This window comes from Trachemys scripta, chromosome 8 (genome assembly GCF_013100865.1).
Source record: "Trachemys scripta elegans isolate TJP31775 chromosome 8, CAS_Tse_1.0, whole genome shotgun sequence".
Lineage (NCBI taxonomy): Eukaryota > Metazoa > Chordata > Testudines > Emydidae > Trachemys > Trachemys scripta.
In genome coordinates, this window is record NC_048305.1 from 53,978,482 (window position 1) to 53,992,189 (window position 13,708).

Genomic DNA, 13,708 nt, shown 5'->3' on the forward strand with positions numbered 1-13,708 from the left:
TAAATAACTATGGCCTGACCTCCCCCACAACTTCCCACAACTGTGAAAATTTAAATAGATAAAATTTTTTACAAAGATTACAAATAAACTCCAATATTATCCGTTGAAATTACTAAAAAAAAAATCTGCCACGCCTACTTAGGAACTCTAGCTGTTCACCTTGTCCAACTCAGTGCAAAACCAACCACCACTGAAGTATATGCATATAATTAAGAAATATTTGTATGTAAAGTTGAAAGACTCCTTATGTGGTCCATAAGGGGAGACAGTTTGTTGCCAGGTAGTTGCACATTAACATTAACCATAGTCAGCTATAGCTGCGCTTCTTCACTCTTGTCAGATCTTCCAAACAGAGGCAGCCCCGGTCAGTGTTTGGATGGAGACCTCCAAGAAAAATAATCCAGGCTGCTGTAGTAGGCAAGTGATGTGGGGAATTGTTTAGGTAGCCCTCTTCCCTCTGATTCAATACTGGATCGATGTCCGGGTGCTGTATTGCTGGAAAGGCCAACTTTTGATAAGGTGTGAACTCCCTACCCCGACCATTTGTGATCCTCCAAGATCTGATGGCACTATTCTCCAGAGGTAGGGTACTAACCTCAGTGTCATGAATGTTGTATGGTTATCTCCCAAAAATCCCCCTGCAATGTCAACTGGATACAGACTTCATCTTGTACCCTGTGCAGTGGTAGCGTTTCTTCGGAGCAGTTAAATTGTGGTTGTGTTCCACCTCCCCCCCATCCCCCCGACAGGCAGCATTTCAGTGGTGGGTGAAGTGATTCCTGTGGGGGGGGGGTCAGGGCCGGTGCTTCCACTAGGCTACCCTAGGCGGTTGCCTAGGGCGGCAGAATTTGGGGGGTGGCATTTTGCCGTCCTCAGCGGAAATTCGGCGGTGGGTCCTTCACTCGCTCCAGGACCCGCTGCCGAAGTGCCCCGAAGAAGCGGAGCGGAAGGACCCCCGCCGCCGAATGCTCAGAGGAGGAGCGCTGCCACCTAAGGTGGCAAAAACCCTGGCGCCGCTCCTGGGGAGGGTGGGGGGTGAGAGAGAATAAGAGAGAATGTCTATACAGCACAAAAAAACAACCCCGTGGAAGCAAGTCTCAGAGCCTGGGTCAGCTTTGGGCTCATGCTACAGGGCTAAAAACAGCATGTAGATGTTCAGGCTCAAGGTGGAGCCCAGATCTGAAATGCAGTGGGGGTGTGGGGGAGGGTCTCAGAGCTTGGGCTCCAGCTCCCTGCCACACAGTTGGGTTTTTTTGCTGTGTAGACATACCCAGAGATACTCTGTAAAGCACTTTGGTTCCTTTGGAATGGCAGGAGCTGTATACATGTAAGATGTTGTTATCATCATCATCAAATCTGATCTGATTCAATGGACGCCAGAAGAAGGAGAGTGCCATGTCATAGCAGGCTAATGTAACAGACATGGCAGGTGAGCAGGCTTTCCTTTCTGCAGACACCAAGGACAGAGCCAGCAGAAGCCGCAGAGGGTTGCTGGATGATATGCTGTATTTAGGGTGACCAGATCGCAGGAGTGAAATATCAGGACACATTGGGTGAGCGGGGAGGGGGGAGGATGACAATGACAGACACAGGTGCACAGAGCCATGAGAGGGGACCCTAGGAAGCTGCGAGAGGGGTTGTACAGCCTCTGCTGCAGCCCGCACCACAAGCCACAGGGCAAGGACACCTATTGAATTCAATGACAATTTTGCATGTGAATTGATGTACCTAGTTCTGAGATTATAAAGCCAGAAGGGATCCGGTGATCACCTGGTCTCACCGCTTGTATAGCACAGACATAGAACTTTCCCAAAATAATTCCTAGAGGATAGCTTTTAGAAAAACACCATGACCCTTAGTATATTGTTAATCGTTAATTACTCTCACCATTGAAAAGGTATGCCTTATATCCAGTTTGAATTTGTCTAGCTGCAACTTCCAACTGTTGGCTCATGCTCTACCTTTCTCTGCTAGACTGAAGTGCCCATTATTAACTATTTGTTCCCCATGTAGATACTTAGTCTATAACCAAGTCACTTCTTAACCTTCTTTTTGTTAAGCTAAATAGATTGAGGTCCTTGAGTCGATCACTATAAGGCATGTTTTATAATCTTTTAATCAGTCTTGTGACTCTTCTCTGAACACTCTCCAATTTATCAATATCCGTCTTAAATTGCGCACACCAGAACTGGACACAGTATTCCAGCAGTGGTTGCACCAGTGCCAAATACAGAGATAAAATAACCTCTCTACTCCTGCTTAAGATTCCCCTATTTAGGCATCTGGTCACCTTATTTCTGTATGCATTTCCCCAGGTTTTTTTGTTAAAATCAAAACTGAACTGCCCCAGAAATTCTGTCATGTGGAATCATCGTGAAACTCTCATGGCTCCAGCCTTGCCGATGAACCTTTAGATCCACTGCACAGACTTCTGCCACTTGAGCTAATGGAGTAAGTGATGGCAGAGGCAGTAGGTTGTCATCCTATATGTGATAGATCAGCTCTATAGGGGGATGAGACACTTTTTTTGCCACTGGGTTTCACAGATATCTGCTGACAGAAGAGGAACTGTGAAACTCAGGAATCCTGGGTCTATTCCAGGCTCCTGAACGGAGTGGTCTCTAGTAGTCAAAGACCCTTCTTCCCCGTCCCCTCCAGTCTATGTCTATCCTATTGCTGTCTAACCCGCCCCAGCTCCTCATCTGATTTCAACTGCCCTCCACTACCACTCTGGATTCCTTGTCCCAGTTTCCTGGTCCTGTCTCATTCTCCTCTCTCCCCGCCCCATGCCTCAGATGGGATGTTCGTTCCAGACTGGCAAAATTATAAGGCTTCCCAACATTTCAACACTTTCTATTCTAAATTTTCGGTTGCTTAACTATAAGCTAGCTCTGCCTACAGCAAAGCATATTCAGAACCTCTGATTAAAGGGATTATAAGTGTAGCAACTTCCATCATAGCTAGTCACCAAAGATTGAACCCGAGCCATCCAGACTTAAAAGCATGAGCTTCTACTACTTGAGTTCAAGATATAACTCCCTTAGCTGGTAGCTATACAGTTATCCTCTAAAAATCCACCAGAGGAGGGCAAAAACACACGTTGGACAGTGAATTACAAAAGTGCCAAATATTATTATTAGACCTTCAATACTTTTCACAATGAACATCAGCAGGGGATAAACTGGGAGTTTAAGAATATTTGGAAAACAATTTTAGAATAACATTCAGTGCTGTGGTTTAAAAGAAAAAAAACCTGTTAAAACTCATAACTTAGCAGTGTTCAGTGTTTGAAAAAAAAAAAACAACTTCTAGGAGCTATGGGATACAAGTTAAGAATGTTGAAACAGGAAGATGTTATGCTTAGTTACCACTTGGGCAAGGCGGCGTGCTATGTAATACTTGCAAGATTTCACTGTAATGTTTTACAATATATAGCAGCACAATGCTGATTCCATTGATTTTGTTGAGCAATTCATGCTGATTTTATTTCAGCCCATATCTTAATAGTTTTGAATACTATAGATCACAATTTTCAGCTCAGTTGGTCTGAACATGCAGAGCTTTAAAACTGCTATGCTCTAAACTGTATATTAACTACAATTTTATAAACCGGCATGTCAGAGAACTGTGTGCCACTACTATTAGACAGTGGCACAAGGAAATTCAGTGTGAATCACAGAAATGTAGGACTGGAAGGGACATCAACAGGTCATCTAGTCAAACCCCTGCACTGAGGCAGGACTGAGTAATAACAACACTAGACCATCCTTGACAGGTGTTTGTCTAACCTCTTAAAAAACTCCAATGACTGCTATTCCATAACCTCTCTAGGTAATTTGTCCAGTGCTTAACTACCTTTACAGTTAGGAAGTTTTTCCTAATGTCTAACCTAAATCTCCCTTGCTACAATTTAAGCCCATTGCTTCTTTTTCCTGCATGTCCTGAATGGGACGGGGTGGGTCCAGGCAGTGGGATTGGGGGGAGGGAGGTCGAGGGAGTCGGTGGGTGTGTGGGGATGGACCGGGGGAAGCAGGGTGGAGGAACTGATGGGGACAGGACTGGAACTGGGGGAGTCGGGAGGGGCTGAGGGGGATGGGACAGGACTGGGATGGGGGGAGTAGGGTAGGGGCTGAGGGGAGCATGAATGGGACAGGGTAGAGAGAGCTGTTTAGAGTGGGGTGGGGCTGGGGAGGGTCAGGGGGTTGGGGAGAGGGACAGGGTCTGGAGGGGATGAGACCGAGGGGAGCAGGACTGGAATGGGGGGAAGTTGAGGGGGTGGGACAGCAGGGGGAGTGATGGGGTGGGATGACGGGGGAGGCTGAAGAAGAGATTTGGGGTAGGGCAAGGCTGAGGGCAGTGGGTTGGGGGGAGCAAGGGGACTGTGGGGGAGGTTGTTAGAACGGGGGCAGGGACTGAGGGCAGTGGGTTCGGGGTGGGAGGTACGGGGGGGCTGCGGGGGAGGCTGAGGGAACAGGGTTAGGGTGGGGGCTGAGAGCAGTGGGTCGGGTCTACACTGGCACCTCTCAGCATTGCTGTGCCGGGCGGCAGACCTGCACCAGTGCTACCCTGGCGATGGAAGAGTCCTCAGTGGAAATGCAGACTTCATGACACGGACCCTCCTCGTCACTTCAAACCTGGCGCTGCTCTCGTCAGTCACTAGGCTCTTGTCACTTTCAAACCCATGCAGGGTATCTGGCTCTTTTTCAGTTCTCAGGTTAAGAAAAGCCTCTGCATTTTGTGAGGGCTTCAGCATTCACTTTCCTACTTGACAAAATGTCTGCCTGACACATTGCTCCCAGGGCATTCATCTTTATTCATTATCGGCAGGTCCATCAGATTAAGGAGCAACACAGGGGGAAGCAACACAATGGTGTCAAGGATTTTTAATTTTTCAAACCACTTTGGCCTCAACAGGGATAACAGCAAATCTGGACAGAGCAGATGGGTGTCAGGATGGGTTTGGGTATTTATTTATTTATTTAAGTGAAAATGTTTGGGTCTGAGCAAAGGCTGCAAACTTCCCTTTGGAAACCTCTGCTGATCTTTTGCCCCAGGGGCTAACGACAGCCTGGAATCCGGGACAGATTTCCACATCCATGCAGGGTGAGATGATGGGGGGCAGGGGAGGGACTGTGGGGGAGGCAGAGGGAAAAGGGTCAGGGTGGGGGCTGAGGGCAGTGGGTCTGAGGGGAGCCCCCCCAGAGGGACCTGCCAGGGGGCCAGGTGAGCCCAGCAGTGCTTACCTGGAGCGGCTCCCAGGAAGCATCCAGTAGGCAGGTCCCTCCCAGTCCCTCTGGCTCTTTCCTAGGGGCGGGTCGAGGGGAGGGGGGCGGGCGGGGCTCTCTGCCCGGCGACCGCTGCCCGCTGCCGGAGTCTACAAGCCCCGCCCCGCTGCAGCACGCAGGGAGCGAGACCGCCTCGCTGCCTCTCTGTGTGCCCGGGGCAGGGGCAGGGCTGTGCTCTGCAGGCTCCTGCTGGCCAGGCAGTGGGCCCCGTGGGCTGGCGCCGCCACGCCGGGAGCTCAGCTGCGCGCTGCCCCAGGGCCCAAGGAGGAAAGGTGAGTGGCGCCGGCAGTGCCGGCTTGCCGTGGTCCCCCTCATATAGGGTGACCAGATGTCCTGACCAATGTAAGGTCGGGACGCGGACAAGTCCCCTAAAATCAGGACTGTCCCGATAATATCGGGACGTCTGGTCACCCTAGCTGTATTGAATAATTCAAGTGATTTTCAGACTGAATGAGGATAATGGAGCTCCGAAGAGCTTCCCTCTACGTTACAAACTGCTGCGATGCCACTGCTGTGTGAGCTGGTGGACAGGAGTCCCCCTCTCTCCAGTTCCACCAGCCAGGTTGAGGAGCCCTGGGGGTTAAGGATGTAGCTAACTCTATGCTCTTTATGGAGAAATGAAGGTTATGGGGAGAGGCTCCAGGGTGGAGAGGTGGATGCTAGGCTGGATTGAACCCCCCGGGAGACTGGCTTCTGCACACCTTCCAATTGAGTGGGTCCCTACAGAGCAAGGTTGGTCTCCGTGGCTGGAGCTGTGCAGAGAGCCTCCTGGCACAGGGGGTCCCTACATCCATGGCTGGAAGGTGGCATGTTGTTGTTGGAGCCATCAGGGTGGCTCCAGATGGAGTGAACAAGGAGACCGAATGCTTCTCTGCTTAGAAGAGAGGGTCACTTCAGGAGCAAGTTGGGGAAGGCGGCTGGTCCTTTGTGGGAAGTCTGCATTGGCAGCTGCCCTAGTGTACAGCATGTCCTGTTCTGAGAGTATAAACAGTTTTGTAAAACCCTGGTCCCTAACAAGCCCTCAGCTTATCACTTCGGCACATAAGCCCAGAGCTGAGAGGCTCCCTGGTTTTCCAGCCGGCATGACATCTAATCTCTTCATTACCCTTCGGGTTTTCCCTCTGATCTCTTTCTCGATGATCCTTCTGCAGCACTTGCATAACCAGCCATTACTGTCGCCAGCACCTATCCAAGAGGTAATGACAGCTTGACAATGGCCGAGCGGAGTTGCTGTGAAAAAATGGAGCACTTTGAGAGAGGCAGCTCTGTTCGGAACTTGGCTCCGGGTTAAATAGAGGGCAGGCCGGACAAAGGACAAACTTTACACTTTAATGATTTTCCCACAGTAGGAGACTCACAAAAATCCCAGTGCTGGAGAAGAAAAGGCAAAGATAACCATGGGCCTTGCTTGCCCTTATTAGATAGCTGTTCCCCTGCCAAGCTCAGAGAATAACCTCTCTGTAGGAAGGAAAGGTGGGGCCGCGGCTTGCTGTGAAGTTGGGTGGGTGGAAGGTAGAGCACATGCAATTGTTTTAACGCTCCCTCCCCTGGCATTTAATTTCCTAACATGATGAAAATTCACATGCATAATGTCCAGGGAACTCAGGCTTGTTTGCGACCCAAACCAGCAGAGTTCTGCTGGGAATTACTTGCCAACCAGTGTTTAAAATTTTCACACAGAGGGAGGTGTGCAGGGGAACGAGAGTGCTCAGTTTTAGATGCACGTAAAACCCAGAGTGTTTTCGGAGTGGTGGGCAGGGAGTTCTGAGGATGGGCCCCCGCACTCAGCTTCAGGGATTTTGGAAAGGCCACAGTCACGTTACGTTATGGTGACTAGGCTGTGCTAACCAGTTGCCACATGCAAAAAAGGGGCCACTCCACTGCCCATGCATCCTAGCACTAATCAGGGAGCTGAGTTGGAATCAGTGCGTGACTGCTGCCTGGGTAATGTGAAGAACCAACACAGGTCCAGGAAATGTACAAGACATAAAACTGCAACTGATGCTCTCTCAGTCTCTCTCACACACTCACTCACATACACACACAGAGACATATATCATATGTGTGGAGTAAGATTCTATAGGAAGCCCTCAGGATGCATGCAGGCATTCCACTATGCCTAGTCCTGGAGGAAAGGGGGCTCTTTCACAGAATTTGTGCATGATTCCCAGTTGTCTCTGTCTGTGCATGATTATAGATTCCAAGCTAGAAAGGACCATTGTGATCATCTAGTCTGATGATCAGGCCAGAGACTTTCCCCAAAATAATTCCTAGTGCAGATCTTTTAGAAAGACATCCAGTCTTGATTTTAAAATTGCCAGTGATGGAGAATCCACCACAACCCTGGGTAAATTGTTCCCATGGCTAATTACCCTCATTGTTAAAAATTGTACACCTTATTTCAGTCTGAATTTGTCTAACTTCAACTTCCAGCCATTGGATCGTGTTACACCTTCATCTCCAGATTGAAGAGCTATATTTGTTCCATGTGTATGTACTTACAGACTGTAATCAAGTCACCCCTTAACCTTCTGTTTCTTAAGCTAAATAGATTAATCTCTTTGAGTCTGTCACTATAGTATAAGGCATGTTTTCTACTCCTTTAATCATTCTTGTGGCTCTTCTCTGAACCCTCTCCAATTTATCAACATCCTTCTTGAATTGTGGAACCAGAACTGGACACAGTATTCCACCAGTGCCAAATATAGAGGTAAAACAACCTCTCAGCTTCTACTTGAGATTCTCTTGTTTATGCGTTCTAGGATTGCATTAGCCCTTTCAGCCCCAGCGTTGCACTGGGAGCTTATGTTCAGCTGATTATCCGCTATGACCCCCAAATCTTTTTCAGAGTCACTGCTTCCCCCAGCCTATAAGTACGGCCTGCTTTCTTTGTTCCTAGACATCTACATTTAGCCAAATTTAAATGCACATTGTTGGTGCCCAGTTTGCCAAGCGATCCAGATTGTTCTGTGTCAGGGACCTGTCCTCGTCCTTATTTACCACTCCCCCAGTTTCAGTGTCCTCTGCAAACTTTACCAGTGATGATTTTGTGTTTTCTTTCAGGTCATTCATACAAATGTTAAATACTGAAGGGCCAAGAATTGGTCCCTGCGGGACCCTCTAGAAGCACACCTGTTCAATGCTGATTCCCTGTTTACAGTTATATCTTGAGACCTATCAGTCAGCCAGTTTTAATTCCTGTAACGTGTGCCATGTTAATTGTATAGTGTTCCAGCTTGTTGTGTATTATGCAGGTCCTCCTTGCTATGGCATTAGAACCATCCTGCAGGCAGCAGGAGCCAGCAGAGGGGCTAATGCCAGTGGTGTCCCCCAGTGGCTGGCTGAAAGGTCCCACAGCATGTATGACCAGGGAGGTGGTAACCCCAGTGGAGGCACAGCAAGCCTGGCTCCTGTGTGTCACCCTCTCCCCGTCACCTCTCAGCCCATCACCTAGATGCATGATGGTGTCAGTTTCAGGGTAACTGCACCTGTAATCTTCCTCTGTGATCCACCAAAGGCATCCGCTTTAGGCTCCTGGCTCCCCAGCCATCACCTCTCTTGGGAGGAGACCCACATCCCACTCCCTTCTGACCAGGGATTTTAAGGTGGCACAGTTCCCTGCCTGTGCTGTGATATCCCCAGCAAGCCAGACTGCCGAAACAGGCCAGCGCCTGTGCTTTGCTTTCTCTCTGCTGGCCTGTATTGCCAGCAGTTACAAGTTACCATCCAGCTCCTTCTAAGCAAGCACCTTTATTCTTAAGGTGAATGCATTACAGAGAAAACATACTAAAAATGATAAAAGAACCTACACACATCTTAAAAAGGTCACCTCCCAACTCCAGCCTAGGGCTCTGGTAGGTTTCAGACCTTCAAAACCACCACTGGGTTTACTCTGTGGTTCCAAGTTCATCCCTCTTAGACCCAGAACAGACACTGGACTGATCAGCCATTCCTTTACATAGCTTGGGCCTTTGATATTAACCTCCTGTAACAGCTAATCAGCCAACAATGACCCTCTTCCCCAGGGCCTAGCTCCAAAAGGCTGGGTCTTTTAATAACTGGAGTTGGGGAATTTACATTAACCACTCCCTAGGAATTCCATACGGGTCTGGCACATTTTTCAATGTAGTCTTTGGAACTCCCATTTCTCACATCAGTCACATCTCCCCGCTAGAGAGGTTATATACAATCCCAACCCACACTAATACATACCCTATTGTATTGAGTATGTGGATAGTTTATCCCAAAGACACTGCAGGAAGTTGCCCTGGCTTCTGGGGTGAGCTAGTATCGGTGGATAACCTGCCCTTCCAGAACAAGCCCTTTAACAACTGCTTACTCTCTGATTCTCTCTGCATGTCGGAATCATTCCACCCCCTCACTCCCGTCTCTAGGGATTTTGAGCTCAGTCTGCAGCGATGCTGTGTGAAGAGCAACCAATGAGTGGTTAGTGTCTGAGTGTCTGAATCTCTGCCTGTTGGTGTCATTGTGCCCTGGACATGACTGGGATGGGAGCAGCCGGGCCTCTAAGGGCCCGATTTGAGAAGAGTGTCTCTCTCAGTGTGCACCCAACACAGTGAGCTCTCTGGAAAATCTGGGCTACAGAGTCGCCCTCCTCCAGCAGGAGAGGGCACTGCAACTCAGCCAGGGTCCGGGAACAGGGCGCCGTGCACAGCTGTGGTGTGAGTGATCATCCAGGACTACAGCTGGCTGCGAAATGGGGGAGGGTTTTCCAGGGAAAAGTTTAAAGGGAAAATGAATCTTTTCCCTTTTTCCTCCCTAAATTTTCTGTGGAATTTTTTCATTGAAAAACCCCAAATTAGTCTACTTTCAAAGCCACGTTTGGACCAGCTGTGCCGTGGGGCTCTCATCAACCAGGCCCTTCGAAGAGAAGCCGGGTCCCCTACTGAGGAGAATGGGCGAGCAGGGCTGCCTGCCACCCATGGCATCTGCGAAGGGCCGAGGCAGCTTGTCTCCTCCCTTGGCTTGCCAAGAGGCCCCATGACAGCTGCCCGCACTCCTGCCTCAGCATCCAGAAGAAGCCCCCCTCCTTCTTTGGCCTTCAGGGAGGTTCCCATCTCCTCTGGCTTGGAGGGGCTGACAGCAGCCTCCCCTCTCCCTCGGGGGTGGGGTGGGGGATGGGATCAGGTGCCCTCAGGCCCTGCCATCTCTTAATCTCCTCCCCACTACCCTCATTAGACTGGTAGCAAATAGCTGACTCCCTCTTCCAGCTCCGCATGTGCAGCAGAGGGGCCAGGGGGCAGCGCAGATGCAAAGGGGGAGCTAGTTGCCCCTACACCGGGAATGGTGCCCCAGCAGTGGAGGGAGGCCCTGTTCACAGGAGGAATGGGTAGAAACTCAGGGAGCTCCTCTTTGCCTTTGCTATAGGGCCTACTTAGCCATCGGGGGCTATTCCAACTCCCCAGGCCTCCTGATCAGCTGGGCAACTTGCGGGAAGGGGGAGCTCACGTTGCTCTACCTCTGCCCGTGCTGAGTTCACTCTGGGCCAATGGGCAGATTTAGCCCTCTGCTGGTGCGGGGTGTTTGTGTCTCCTCAGCGAAGGGGTTGGGGAGCCCCTGGTTCAGGTGAGGATAGCCCTGCTGCAAGGATGCTGCAGTACTGGGGTTCAGGTCTGTCCCAGCTCCATGGTCTCCTGCACCCAATCGCCCCCTTCCCTCCTCTGCCCTGCCTTAGCCTATCCCAGGATGCCCCTCTGCCTGGGGCTGCTATGTCGCTTCCCCTGAGGGACGTACACCTGCTCTCTGGCCCCTTGGTGCCAGCCCAGCCAGCACAGCAACAACTCAGGCCCTGAGCAGAGCCGGCTGCTTATGTAAGACTCTGGCAGCGGGGATAGCCGTGCGGAAGCACATCATGCTGCTGGCAGGGCGTAATCATCTTGGATTTCTTTGTTTGCTCAGCAGCTTTCATGTGGTCTGGGAGCAGGAAGAGGGGTGGGATTCCTGCACACTGAACTCCTCTGTTCCTCTCAGCAGGATGAACTGAACATAAAACTGCCAGCCCAACAGCCAGTGCAAACCTGCCGTGCAATGCAGTGCACTGCCAGACCCACCCAGGAGCAGCCACATGTGGACCACCCTCTCCAGGGGGCAGAGGGAGCTCGGGCTTTGGGGTCAGTTCATCCTTAGCTGCCTGACACTGCCCCACCAATGATCCCTGTTCCATGGTTATCCGGGCTTGGATTTTCCCACGCCTTCTCCTGCCATCTTTGCAACCCCTGATGACCATGCACTGGTAACTGGCCCCCCATTGATTATAGTCCTGGCAATGCAGGGGTGCAGTGCCCTGCAAGCAGTCATTGAAGCATTGTGACTGATAGATGCTGGGGACGAGTTGTGTTCTTAGGAGGGCTCCAGATTCCTAACGGCCCAGTCTGCTTCCCAACATGTAATAATTGTGAATGGGCAGGGCACCCTCTGTTGGGATAGAGGAAGGAAACCAGCCCCCAAGCTGCTTTAAAAACAAGCACAATGGAACTTTGGTCTGTTTGTGCCTGTCCTTTCTGAGATCACCTAGAGCACTGTGAGGTGGTCAGGGACAGTTCAAAGCCACCCAGGAATTCAATCAGCAGGTCTCAGGAGGCCCAGAGAAGGACACTAGATACAGCGTGGTATCTGTTTGCACAGACTAGCACCCCTATACTGGCTGGCTCAAGAAGAAGAGGAAGCATGCATTCCCCATTCTGAACACAGCAACACTCAGAGAGTCATTTCTGCAGCAGTCCCTTCAGCGTGTTCTTAGCATTTAGGGCTGGATTGTGACCTGCCCCAATGTGTCCATGCTAGGAAGTCATACCCCTGCCCCCATGCAGCTGAGTTAGCATTCCCCAGAGCACAATTGCAGGCATGGTAGAGAGACGAAGGGCTCTGCACCCAGCCCGCCTCAGAAGATGGGCAGAGACGGGAGGGAGATGGGTGGGGAATGGGCCCAGCCGTGCCCCACCCCACCCGCCAGTGTGCCAGCCAGCAGGGCTGAGCCAGTGTGATGGAGGCTGTAAGATGCATGCTGGAAAGCAACTTCCCTTCAGAGCAATGTGAGGGGAATTGAGGCTCAGTTCCTTCCTTTCATCAGCTCAAGCAGACAGGCTATACACTGCCCATAAACCAGGGTTGGAGCTAGGGCTTAACCTGTTCCTTAGTTTGTATAATCTCTGTTTATGCCCCATTTACTAATGAATATTCGTTATCTTGCAGTGGAGGGATAATTTCCCTAGATCTGCCCTCCTTTGAGCTCCCCAGCCCGGGTCTCACTCAGTACTGGACAGTGAGTCTGTGATTGCAGATTAGCCCCCTGGAAATCAGCTCTTTCCTGAGATGATTATTGGCTAAGCAGACTCTCCAGAGGTGAAATCTTGGCCGCAGTGAAATCAGCTGGCACCACACCCATTGATTTCCAGAGGGCCCAGATTCCACCGCTGGAGTCTGCATGGGAAGTGTGGGGGCCAGCACCCAGTGGGGAGTCTGCTTGTTGCTTTCTTTTGAATAGCTCAGCGGATTTGCGAGCCCCTTGCTGCCCTCTCAACTCTCATTTATTTCAGAGCCAAATTTAGCTCCATCTCTCATAAATCTCCCATCAGGTCCAGTAGTGGTGTATTCCTGAGAGCTGAATGCTGAGCCTTGCTGAAGTGGCCAGCACAGGAAAAGAATTGTACCCCAGTCCCACACCATTTTGCTTCACTAATGATGCTCTTGTATCTCATATTCTCTGTCCCATGCGGTAGCCCATGCTTAGGCCTTTGTCGGTAGAGCGGCACTGCATGAGTCTAAGAAGGCTATAATTCAGCAGGCGAGCAGAACCCAGCTGAAGTTTAATGTCATCCCAAATGGATCTGCAAATGCAGCCCTTTCACTATGGTTGCACCCCTTCTTTGACCTCCCCCCCCCAATGTTTCTGGCAAAAGAAACCTCATTGCAGTGAAAAATCCTTCCCGAAAAGAATCATTTTACTACCAAAGGGAGGTGAGATGCAAAGGGGAAAGTCAATGAGATTTAGACACACAATTCCATTAGGTTCTTTTGAGAATCATAGCCCAAATATATATGAATGGCTACTAATATCCTATCCAGTGACTATTCATTACCCTGCTAAGCCTGCAAGGACACTGTCAAAGTATTTTTCAGAACTAGTTTTGGTTGTTTATAGTCAGGATGATGGGAAAAGGGGTAAACATCTGAAGGCTAAGCTCAAATATTTGCCCTAGACCCCATTCTGCAAATGTTCAACCAAAATAACCTGCCCAAGGAACCTAAACGCCACGTCACATACAAATAGCTCTGCTGAAATGTAGCCACCAGCAGGTAGCATACTCCATAACAGTGGGGGAGAAGGGGGCACGTGGTCAAGGATAGCAAGGCAAAGCCCTATTCTTTGGAGATGGGCTATGAGATCTTTAATGTACACATAC